This window comes from Protopterus annectens, chromosome 17.part0, assembly GCF_019279795.1.
Source record: "Protopterus annectens isolate FY-2018-M chromosome 17.part0, PAN1.0, whole genome shotgun sequence".
NCBI classification, from domain to species: domain Eukaryota; kingdom Metazoa; phylum Chordata; order Ceratodontiformes; family Protopteridae; genus Protopterus; species Protopterus annectens.
In genome coordinates, this window is record NC_056751.1 from 649,637,693 (window position 1) to 649,650,173 (window position 12,481).

Here is a 12,481-nt window from a genome sequence, read left to right on the forward strand (position 1 = left end):
TTTTGCGGTGAGCAAGACATCCTGCACCCCCCATGTGGGGGGCTGTGCCCCCACACCTCATACTAATTAAATACACCAACTCTGAGATCGCACTACAGTGGGGAAAAGGGTAAATATCTCAGTCCTCATTATACCGCAAACTCCATTCCATTTGTTTTCCGTGCTTGGTTTAAATGTAGAATCTGTTCTTAAGACTGCAGTGCAATCTGCGGTCATAAATGTGCTTTATGCCATGTGCAATAGGTAGTTTGACATTACAAGTTTTGGTGTTATGAAGTTTCATTTATGTAGCATCTCGATGTTTTCGCCACGATAATATGACTGTTGACCTTCTGGTAATTCGACCAACTGAACGTAATAAATATATATATATATATATATATATATATATATATATATATATATATATATATATATATATATATATATATATATATATATGTCTATTTATCTATATACGTGGATAGATATGTATGAAATATCAGCATTATGGATTAAACCGAATGATGAAAAGCCAAAATGTCTTGATTCTTCTTCTGAACAAGACAGCTCACTGATTGTGAAGGAGGACCAATTGTTGAGAGAAAACCCATTTTCTCTCCCCAAAAATTAATATAATTGTAGCAAAAAATCAGAATTACAGTAGCAAGCTATATCAGAATGCTAACAGCCTGGAACAATGTGACAGTTTAGTCAACTAAATGATAAGATAGCTGTATACATGCACACATGCATGCATACATGAAGGAATTGCCACAGATGTTTCACCAGTAAACATGCAAAGAACACTGAAAGATATTAATTCAACCCAAACCAAGGGGAAATATACAATCAGTTAAAGATCGCAAAATAGTTAATGTCACAAAATATCACCATTCACTTCAACAAAACACCTTCACAGCCCCCAAATATTCACTAAAATCATAAGTTTAATATATGTTTACTTAAGATGAAAGTTACCTTACCTTTCTTTGCGCAGCAAAGACTGCATCTGACTTAGGGCATAGCACGATTTTTGAATCTTTGCATCATGTTCTCGGTCAAAGACACAGTGATAAAATCCTATACATAAAGACAAGGCTTATTAGTACAACACTTGTTGAGATTTGATTCTGTAAAACTGTACTGAATAACCTGTTTGGTTTGAAACTTGGCATGCAGTACAATACACCCAAAGGTGTACTTCTCTGCAACTTGTTTTGCATGCATACCATTTTTTTCGAAACCTATTAGAGCAGTCACCTCTTAATGAAGGAAATATACCTGTAATATCAGGAGTCGTTGAACTAGGTGCAGTTCAGAAATTTGCTTCTGAGGAAAACTAGAAATTATAACAGCTGTCAAAAAAAAAAACTTACATAAAGAGTTTATATGAAGCCTGTATTCTTTAATAAAAGGAAACATGAGATTAGTAAATATAAATGAAGCAAGAAGGATAAACAAAAATGTTGGATTTGCAATGTGCAGATTCCACGTCCAGCTGGATAAAGTTGGTTGCCTGACTTCTGTGAGTTATTCACTAGACGGGTCTATATCATTTCATTGAAAACTCATTTCATCGAAGCTTAATTCATAGACACATATTCACTGAAAGCTCACTTCACTGAAAACCCAATTCACTGAAAGCCCAATTCACTGAAAACCCATTTCACTGAAACTCATTTTGTTGAAAGGTATATATGGCCTATTCCCCACTGTTGTGCGATCCTGGAGTTAGTATATAAAGTAAGGGGGGTGTGGAGAGCACAGCCCCCCACATTCATGGGGTGCAGGGGGGAGAAGCCCCCCACATAAATTGGTTATATGTTCTGTTCTGGAAGAAGTTATTCATTACACTTGTAAGTATCCATCTATACTTTAAAATATTTACAATATGCGGGGGCTACACCCCTCACACCTCCCAATGTGGGGGGCTGTGCCCCCCACACCCCCTTACTTAATATACTAACTCCAGGATCACACAACAGTGGGGAAAAGGCCATATATACCTTTCAACGAAATGAGTTTCAGTGAAATGGGTTTTCAGTGAAGTGAGCTTTCAGTGAATATGTATCTATGAATTAAGCTTCGATGAAATGAGTTTTCAATGAAATGATAAAAACCCCACTAGACCGCTAAGAAGACAGAGTGACCCTCATCTAAAAATTATTTTTTTCAATGTTTATTTGTCATGCCTTTGTACACTTTGAGCAAGTCTCTATTTTTCTCTGGATTACAGTTTTAGCACAGAGAATCTAGCATAATGAGGGAAAAAGAAAGTCAAAACTCCCAAGACTAACACAATAGGTCCAAGCAGAAAAATTATAAAATGAACACACATGAGAAGCGCATCAAAGAACTGAAGAAAACAACAATAAAAAAAAACACAGTACTTTGCACTTGTTACTCAATGCAGATATTTGCATTATCCCATCCACTTTTAAATTATTTCAAAAAATGGTTTACAAGCCTCGGAGAGAAATTATAGAACTAATGGAAGTTTTCTGTTTAAAGGTTTTAGTTTGATCTTTTAAATACTGCATCTGTATGCCGCAGAGATCTGTGAATGCAACTAAACACATTCAATGCTCCAGATTCAGTAACAGAAGTTGTCAACTGCATTTTTTTTGTCTGTATGCATTTAGCAAAACGAACATAACAGAGGAGCCTTTATTCTTACAAATAACCCAGTGGTAAATGGACAAAGCTGTGCCAACAGAGATTAATACTGTAAATGTATCCAAGCATTCCACACGGAAATGATTTGAAAACAAAACTTCTGCATAAATAGCCAAGAATATCAGGTAATTGCTTGTTTCTAAAGCTGGTGCCAGTAAAAAGATATGCAGGATTGCTAAATTCCTATAGCCTAACTATTTCTCTTTTTCATTTACTGAAATGAAAATTGTGTAATATAAACCTTACTTGATGACTCTCCTTGATGTCTGCAGCTGCTCCTTGCTTCCCATGCAGTAGTCACACTTGTCACTCCTAGCAGTGGCACATCTGTGACACAGGAGCAGGGAAAGTAAATGCAAATGAACACATGACCAGTACTAAGCAACAAAGGTAAAGGCTGGTGCTTCTGAGCCAAAGGGCCTGCTCTGGAATGCTGATCAAACAAGTCTGCACTCTAAGAGCAGGATTCAGGAGGAAAGCAGGTGTGAGGTTATGAAATCTTATGCCGTAGCTCTGTTGCTCAATGCCTATACATGTTCCTTTACTGCTGCACTAGGTACCATGTGACAGTTACAATTTTAAGTGAGTTTGGTGACTGTCACAGTTATCAGAATACAGAAACAGAAATATCTGCACACACAAGCACATGCATGCAAAAACAGAGGTATTAGTATACCTCTCAACTGTGCAGATTTCCACAGAATGTCCAGATATTTCCCTCATTGTGGCCAATTTTTTATGAAATTGTGGTTTTCTGGCAAACCAATGGCAAATCATTAAAAACTGAATTCAGAAATTATGACAGATGGTTGAGTTTCAGACTTCACAACCTTCAGAAAAATCTTGGTAATGCAAAACCTGTTATTCTCTCAACTTTCTAAGTTTGTAAGGGCAATATTTAAAAATTATCCTGATTTTTGTGCCTTTGTCCCCCATTATTTATGATTTTGTCCAGATTTTTTATTTAAAGAGGTTGAGAGATATGGATATAAGCTTTCTTTATTTTGTTTTGCTCCTGCTAGCCCTCAACCATCAAGACCCTCCCTCACCCCCGGTTTACAAAACTACCTGAGGCACTCCTTGGGCTTGATGTGAGAGCATATAGCACACTGTTTTCCTCCAGGGGTTAGAAACAAATGAAGGCAGCAGTAATATCACCCACAGAGATTATGTTGACGGGGGGGGGGGTTCTGTTTGTTGATAGCAATCCCTGTTCCCCAGACCATGATGTCCCAAAGGAAGTGCTGTGTAACAGACATCCACAAAAAAATGTCTCTCAGACAGCTCAACCTCTTAGAACAGGAAATCTGGACAAAGCCTAAAATAATGGGGGATAAAGGCCTAAAATAGGGACAACATTTAAATATTGATCTAATAAACTTAGAAACTTAACCAAAAGCAGCAAGCTTAAAAGTCCTAAAACTTAAGAGAAAAACAGAAGCAAGGCTCAGGAAACCAACTTTAATAGCCATACTGGAACACTGCTTAGCACTTTCGTCTCTCACCAAATTCACATGAGACTTCATCAGACAAATAACTTAGACACAAATTCATCAATAAATACAATTACAACAAATCACATGATAACCTTTAAGCATAATACTTAAAGATACACTCTACTATTTCATAAAACTAAGCCATCTAAAAACATCAACGTTTAAAACAGTTTTCTTTAAACACATTAATGTTTAAAACCCCTTCTTTTTAAATACATTATAAATTCCACTCTGTTGTTTACAACCATTATAAAGTTAAGAAATGTAAAATCAATTATAAATTTATAGTATTGGAAAAGTTAAACAGCATTTATAGTTAACATAGAAGAAAAATTGGGTTGGTTAAAGTATGCTTGGCAGGTGAAACTAAATGCATTGTTCCCACCCGGGTTAAACAACAGAGAGAAATGTATAATGTATTTAAAAAGAAGGGGTTTCCATCTAATCATCAAGATTTTTCTTAAAGATTGCTAACGAGGAGCTTTGTTTGATATAGATAGGTAGTTTGTTTCAGAGTATGAAAAGTCTCTGGGACAGGAATCTATCCCTCCAGCATGCTCTGTTTATTTTGGTGACAAGATTTAGGTCCCTAGAGCATGTATCTCAGAGGGATTGGGATTTCTTTAAGTGGAGCATGTCCAACAGCTCTGGGTTTGACATAGCTTTGTATGTTAGGCAGAGATCACCTCTGAGTAGGCGATATGCGATGGAGTAAAGCTGGAGTTTTTTTAAACGGTCTGCATAGGGCATCAGTTTGAGGCTGGTAATCCACTTTGAGAGGTATTTCTGCGGCCTTTCCAGTTGTTGTAGATGTCTTGTGAGGTACATACCAAAAGGGGCGTTGTATTCTATAATGGGTCTAATGAGTGATGAGTAGAGGGGAACAATGACCTCTTTTTTCCTGAATGAGAAACCTTTTTATGATGAGGTGTGCCACGTAGAAGGATTTCCTGACTACTGTGACAATGTGATTATCAAAGGAGAGACTACTGTCCACCTGTGTCCCAAGGTCTCTTATCACACTTTCAGTGTTAGGTAGATTACCACCTATGTGGTAGCTCATGGGAACAGAGTTTTTACTAAAGGGGCTGACAATGCACTTTTTGGCATTGAGCTTGAGGCCATGGCTTTGACACCAGGCATCTGTCTTAGTGAGTCCCTATTGTAGGATGTCCACATCATTAGGAGTTTCAATTATGGCTCCTAGTTTTCAGTCATCTATGAGCTTCGTTAGCCAAAGACCTTCTGTGTTAGCCTGTACTTCACAAAATTAGATACCAAACAGGAGAGGACCTAGGACTTCACTGTTCACTGATCTGATGTTGGATTTGGAGTCTGCTAATTTCACAGTGTGGGTTCTGTCAGTGAGCCAGTTGGCAACCCATCTTGTGACATAGGGATTTATACCTAGTTTAGTGAGTTTATCTATAATTCCAGAGTGGGGGGTGGTGTCAAAAGCCTTGGCGAGATCTAGATAGGCTGTGTGAACCACCTTACCCTCATCTACGGCTTTGGTGACAGCTTCAAAGAAGTCAATCAGGTTTAGGAGACATGATTTGCCTTTTACAAAACTGAACTGGGTGGGGTCCAGAGTTTGGAGCTTACCGATGTCTTTGTTTATAAGTTCCATGATGATACGTTCCATGGCCTTGCAAACCAGGCAAGTTAGGCTAATGTGGCAGTAGTTCCCGGGGTCTCTGGTGGCTCCCCCTTTATGGAGTTGGATAACCGTCACTGTGCGCCATTCAGTGGGCACAAAGCCTGAGGTGAGGCTATGATTGAACATGGTGCTTAGGTGGGGTGCAACTTCATTCTGTAGTTCATGTAGAATGCAGCCTGGGTTGTTGTCAGGTCCCATGGATGCTGTGTTCTAGGCTTTGAAGAGTGTGATTTTTACCTGTGCAGCCGTGATTACAGGAACTTTGCATTCTTCTGGTATAGAGATGGGCCCTTTAGGGGGTGGGGGAGTAAAATTAGCACTGAACCTATCTGCCAGGATGTTGGCAATATCAGTTGGTTCTGTATATTTAGTGCCATTGTGCTATAACGCAGAGCAGATCTGAGTTTTGCCATTGAGATTCTTGACATAGCTATAGAATGCTTTGTGGTTGTCTTTAGAATCAGTGGCGATTTTGTTTTCATAACTAGCTTTGGAGGACTTTATGAAGGATCTCAGCTTCTTACTGAGGCTGACCAGGGAGTTCTTCCAGTCATGGGATTTTACTCTTTTTTGCAACAGTTTCTTTCTTCTGTTGTAGCGATTGTTTATGGCAGAGAACCACCAGATTGGCTCCTTTTTTTGGAGGATAGCATCTTGGTTCTGTTAGGGATAGCACGATCCACGCACTCGTGTAAGTGCTTATAAAGTGCATTTGTGTAGGATTCAGCAGTCATACCTCTATTGTCCATCTGCATGGATGTCATGAAGTTTGCCAATTCTGTCTTAAGAAGCATGAGGTTGGCTTTGGAGAAATCTTTTATGGTGGTTTCCCAAATGGGAGGTGGGGGCGGGATGTGGATGTCTAGGCTGATTAGCTTGAGGTCGGATCTGACCAACAAGGAATTGACCTCTGGTGTGGAACACCGGTCGCCCATGTTGGTAATGACCAGGTCTAAGATACTGCTGCCCTTGGTGGGGGTGTGCATGAGTTGATTCAAGGCGTTGGAATTTATGAATTCCAGAAAACGTTGAGCAAAAGAGTTGGTACATGAGTAGTTTTCCCAGTTAATGGTGGGGTAGTTGAAATTGCCCATTATTAGGGTGCTGGGTTATATGCTAATATTTTCCAGTGTATCAAAAAATGAGGAGTGGGAATCCTGGGGCATGGTGGGGGATCTGTAGCAAGCTACAATTTGGATTGTGGTCTTGCACAGAGTTAGTTGCACTTGGATAATCCTGGATGCATTATGCTGAGCAACTAGCCTGGAGGTGCGAATATCCTTAATGAATATGGACATGCCTCCACCATTAGTGTTTCGGTCCAGGTTAGGTGGCTGAAAGGTGTGGTATGAATTGTAGCCTGGTAATGCAGGGGTGCTCTCTGGAGCCTTGAACCAGGTCACTGTCACTGCACAGATGTCGATGTTCTCCATTTTAAGGAGTGCCTCGAGTGAATGCATTTTGAGGTTTAGACTTCTAGCATTGAGTAGCATTACCCTCAGATTTTGCTTGTTTGTACCTGTTATGGTGGTGAATTTGTCATTTGATCTTTACCTAAAAAAGGCACTATAGGGGTGGCAAGAGACTTAGCCAGTATCCGGAATCGCAAGGGCGACAGGTGCAGGCCATCTCTGGCAAAGCATCGTGGTCTGTCGATCATGTCATCCCAGGCAGACAGATACTGGATCCCCTTAGAATGACATCAGAAGCTTAGCCATTGTTGAAGTCAATCATTTTGTCCTTGTACTGTGGTATCATTCTGGGTGATGGCAGGATGCTACTCAGGGCTAGGGTCATACCTGCCTGGGCTACAAGATAGGAGAGCTCCTCCCTATCTCTTTTCATGTAGTCCATGGAGGTACAACTCAGGTCATTCACACCAACATGGACAATGACAGAGTCATATTTGTACTTGTTGTGGAGTGACCTGAGTGTGTGCATTATGTGGTGGATGCTGGCACCCGACAGGCAGCTGACAGTAACTTTTTCCTTGTTTAGCCTGGTGAGTGGAACATCAGTGTGCCTGACTACAGAGTCACTTATAACTAGAGTGTTGGGTATGTTGTTATGCCTTATGGGCTGTGGTTGAGTGGCACACTGAGTTTGTGGGCTATGTGTCATTTGGGTTGTGTTGGGGGGTGGCGATTGCATGAGTTTCTGCTTTGGAGGTCTCTGTTGCTTGATCATATTTTTATTGAGAGCCTCTGTAAATGTAGGTGTGTGTTTTGTGTTGCTATGTTTGTGTTTTGGTGGTGTAGGTTTTGAGGGACTATGTGGTGAGTGTGGTGTGGTGCAAGTGTTTACCTTCTCCTCTTGACTGTCTAGTCCAGTCTTGGGTGAAGAGAGCTTTGCTTCCAGTTTGGATATATAAATGCATCCCTCACAGGTTGTAGTGTTGGGTGGTAGGAGGAGAGGGTTGTCTGTGTATATGAGGCAATTGCTGCATTGCCCCAAGATGCCCAGATTCATCAGGTAGACAGGAGAAAACACCGGGAGATGACTCTTAGACATGCCTGGATAGGTGCTTATTTATTAAGTACTAAAAACTGTTTTCCTCTAGACAAATGAGGAAAGTTGAGTGCTGTAGTAATTTGTAGCTTATTTAGTGCTTACAATGAGTTCTGAACAAGTGCTGAGCTCAAAGAAACAGATTTGAGTGCTAAAACTAAAAAACGGGCTAGTTCTAAGTGAAAATTTGAAGAGCAGACTTTATGGTGCCAGGAATAGTTTAACCCTAGCTTAGCGACGATGCATAAAGTGTATTTTTTTAATATAACAGTAGCAAATGAGCAAACTGATTTAAACAAATTAACCAATAAAAAGCTAAAAACTGAGCCCCGTTCCAGCAGTCTTCAATAAGACAAGTTCTAACTGCACATTCCTGCCACTAGGGTGCAGGAGAACCTTCTCCAAAAAACATGGCCTGGATTAGTGCTCAAGTTATACAAACAAAGCTAGATTCAGCATGCCTGAATCTAGTCTATGCTACAACAAACAAGGTGCACCGATTTCAGAAAGAAACAGTTCATATAAGCAGGCACAATAATCCTTTAACCAGAAATTTCCAGCTCAGAAGGGCAGAATCTAACCTCTCCTCCCACAAGAATTCAGACCACAAACCTTCTTAATGTAAAATAACTGTCCTGCAGCCCAAGTTCTTAAACCAGAACTAATACACTTTTAGAATAACAGACACTGACCCTTCAATCAGCATTTCCCAATTTAAAAGGATGTAAGCTACCTGTCCTGCCACAACAGTCAGACCACAAACCTTCTTAATGCAAGACAACTGGTCTGAAGCCCAAGTGCTTAAACCGAAAGGCATAGAATAACAGTTACAATTTAGTCAGGCTACTACCAAGCAGTGATAAATGCAGCAGAATAAATACAATTGAGTACTTTTAAGAAGAGGAAAAGCAAAATAAAGTGCATTTTTTTTTTAAGTGCAAGGAGAGAGGAAGGAGGAGCAGAGGTTAAGAACCTAAGTGGGTTGGCCTTCGCAGATGTTCTCTCTGTATTAAGCAGAGTGAACACCAGATGGGGAGGGGTGTCCCAGATCAAATTTACAGTAGGGGTGTGCAACTGCAAAGCCACCAACTATAACAACTCTACAAGAATAGGGTGGGAGGGAGGGGGAAAACAGTTTTAAGACAGATGAGAAACATAAAACAATGCCAGAAAATATATGAAATAATTCAGTCAGGCAAAATTAAGACAATGCAGAACTCTGAAAGGTTAAAATGCCAAGAAATATACTTATCAATCAGTGATACATGTCCAGATTGTTTGAGAATCCCACCAGCCAGAACCCAGGAGGTTCCAACAGTGTATGTTTGACCTACTAAATGAACCCAGGTCATTTAGGTTGTAGAAAGGGCTTTACCCATTACACCACAAAGATGGCTATAGGTATAAACTACCTTCCATGGGTTGGTTATTCATGCATAGCTGTGGTCATTGTTAGGGAGGTGAGGGACAGTAAAGGTGTGGTCTGGACCTTAAAGCAAAGGTCTGTGAATGAGACTGCATATCCTAGATGACTCCAGTTCAAGACTGCAATAACTACTTATGCATGGTGTCTCCCTCAGCAACCAAGTTTTCTTCCAAATTACTGAGTCTACATCTTCAAAGAAAACCTCATACATAAATTTTTATTTTATATTACTTTCACCCACAACCAACCAACCAAACAAAAAAATAAACAAAGAAAGCCTATGCTATCTCCTGGGATTCTTTAGCAAGGGTGAGCTTCAGACATGGCTTATACACTGTGTGTCAAAGTTATATATCCACTTAATAAGTCTTACATGAAAATATTCAGAAAGGACTTAAATTAATAAGTCTTACTTGGAAATATTCAGAAAGGACTTAAACGCTTACTACAATTGGCTTGCAGTTATGAGTCATTCCAGTGTAATGCTGATAAGTATGAGGGATTCAGAGACAGAATGCTTGGTGCACTGCATGTAAGTGAGTTACACTGTGTGACAAGTGACAGGATACCTACCAAACTCTAGTGTTGCACACAATTGTATAGCAGCTCAGGTCTATACTGATTCATCTAAAAATCACTTCATCTAAATTCAATGCATCTAAAACCATTTAATCCAAAAGTTAAAGCATTGAAAAAACATTGAAAATCATTTGAAAAAAATCAATAGTTTTGCAGGGAGAAAGTCCCCATGCACCCCCACATCCCTGGTCATATATATTCAGACTTCAAGATTGTACAACAAGGGAGAAAACAGTAAACTCCCATAAGCCACTGAGTGAAATTTTGCAAAGAACATCTAAATTTCAGCATACCTATAACTGTGTAAATGAGTCTAACCAAACATTCACTTACACTAATATCAAAATGCTTAATGTACATGGTAAAAATATATTAGTATATGAAACAAACATTGATATTAACATTTAAAATCCAAGCTTAGAGCAAATGCAGATACACCAAGTCAGTTTAAACCAAATGTACTTACACTAAATGAATAAAGTTTAGACCAAATTAATTTATACCAAATGCATGGAACCCTAGCAACTCACACACCATACATCCAAACAAGAGTGAATGATATGCAAGAGGGATCCAGCAAGGAATATAGGCACACATTTGATTAAGATACATAAAAAATAAACATGATAAAGGCATCTATATAGTGACAGACAGTTCAAAAACATCTACTGTAACTGCTCACCCAGGCTGGTTACATGAAACATCTTTATTAAATTATCACTTGTAAGATTGACAATCATACATTTATATAAATGAAAACAAACCATATTGACATATTTTAGTTGCAAACATTATACAATATTTATAATTTATCTAGGAATTGTTAGAGCTCATTCAAATCCTGCCTTCTTTTAAACTTCATTCCTCCTCCAAAATGCTATTCTGCATGCATTGTTCCCACAATTCCCATTTTTCTATGTCATTTGCTCCTCCCCTTTTCTAAATATCCCATTTCCAGTTGTTTTATCTCTGTTACTATGGTCACTACTTCTAGTACAGTTGGTTTGAACTTTGATTTTCATTTTCTAGTAATTGCTTTTTTGGCAGCCACCATAATTAGACTTAGCAAGGTCCTACTATGTCTAGGCAATTTTGATTTTGTATCATAGCTCAAAAAATTATTTCCTTAATTATACCAATGTGCTCTCCCAGTATTTCTGATAGAGTAGTCTGCAGGGAACTTTTAAAGTCTGTCAAGTCGTTATGCTCTCAAAATATGTTCTCAGTTACCTTCTTACCCATCACACGTCCAACATTTGCTATCTAGCAAAGAAAAATTATTTGGCGTATACTTGGGGTATAAAAGTACCTGTGTAAACACTTATGAGCACAGACACTAAACCTTCAAGACTTTTTTGAATATTTGGGAGCCATACATATATCCTCTATTTTTTTTTTGTGTGAATTACTTGTCCAATCTCTCTTCCTAGTCCTTTCTAAACTCTTTTGATTGATTCTTACAGTTATCATGCAATGTTTTATATGTTCTGCTAATTATCCCTTGTTTAACAGCAGCTTCTGTTCTACATTCTACTAGAAACTCTAACAGTGCTGGTCTTTTACTTAGGATCCCCCTATTTATTTCTATTTGCCTGTACTCTGGTATCAGTCCTTGATAGGGAAGGCAATTTCTAGACTGTAGTCCAAATAAATTATTGGCCTCTTCGCATTCTATTACCCTTCCCCTTCAATTATTTGCTCACGTTACCTTGGTTTCTTTACCAATTTTCTCCAATAAATTACAGCCCCCTCTTGCCTATTATCTGTATCCCTAATTGCAGTCATCCCTATGGCCAGAATCTCCTTTCTCCATTCCCGTGTTGGCTTAGTTCTTAGAATACTTTCTTCTACTTTATGAATATAATATTCTATATGGTTATTGTTATTTTCCTTAAGGATCTGCTTCCAAAATCCCAGTCTCTCCTTGTTTCTTGAGCCCCCCCCCCCAGTTTTGTCATCATCCCTTTCCACTTTGAGTTATAGATTTCTGATTGTGACATGTATAATAGCGTTAAATGAGCAGCACTGAAATACCCCTTAAAATCAGATAAACCCAAACCACTTTGTTCTAACGGAAGAATCAACTTATCCCACTTGACAATTACTATCTTCTCCTGCTGGATAAAATTTATTTATTTTTTTATTTTTATTTTA

General features: G+C 38.9%; 1 protein-coding gene across 1 annotated transcript in view; it reads right to left on the reverse strand.

Moving 5' to 3' along the window:
* The window catches only part of PPFIBP2 (PPFIA binding protein 2), a gene marked incomplete in the record, with an annotated part of 2,221,164 nt that overhangs the window by 1,763,508 nt on the left and 445,175 nt on the right, over positions 1 to 12,481 (reverse strand). Inside the window, 1 exon segment of the mRNA XM_044058974.1 lies at positions 966 to 1,062.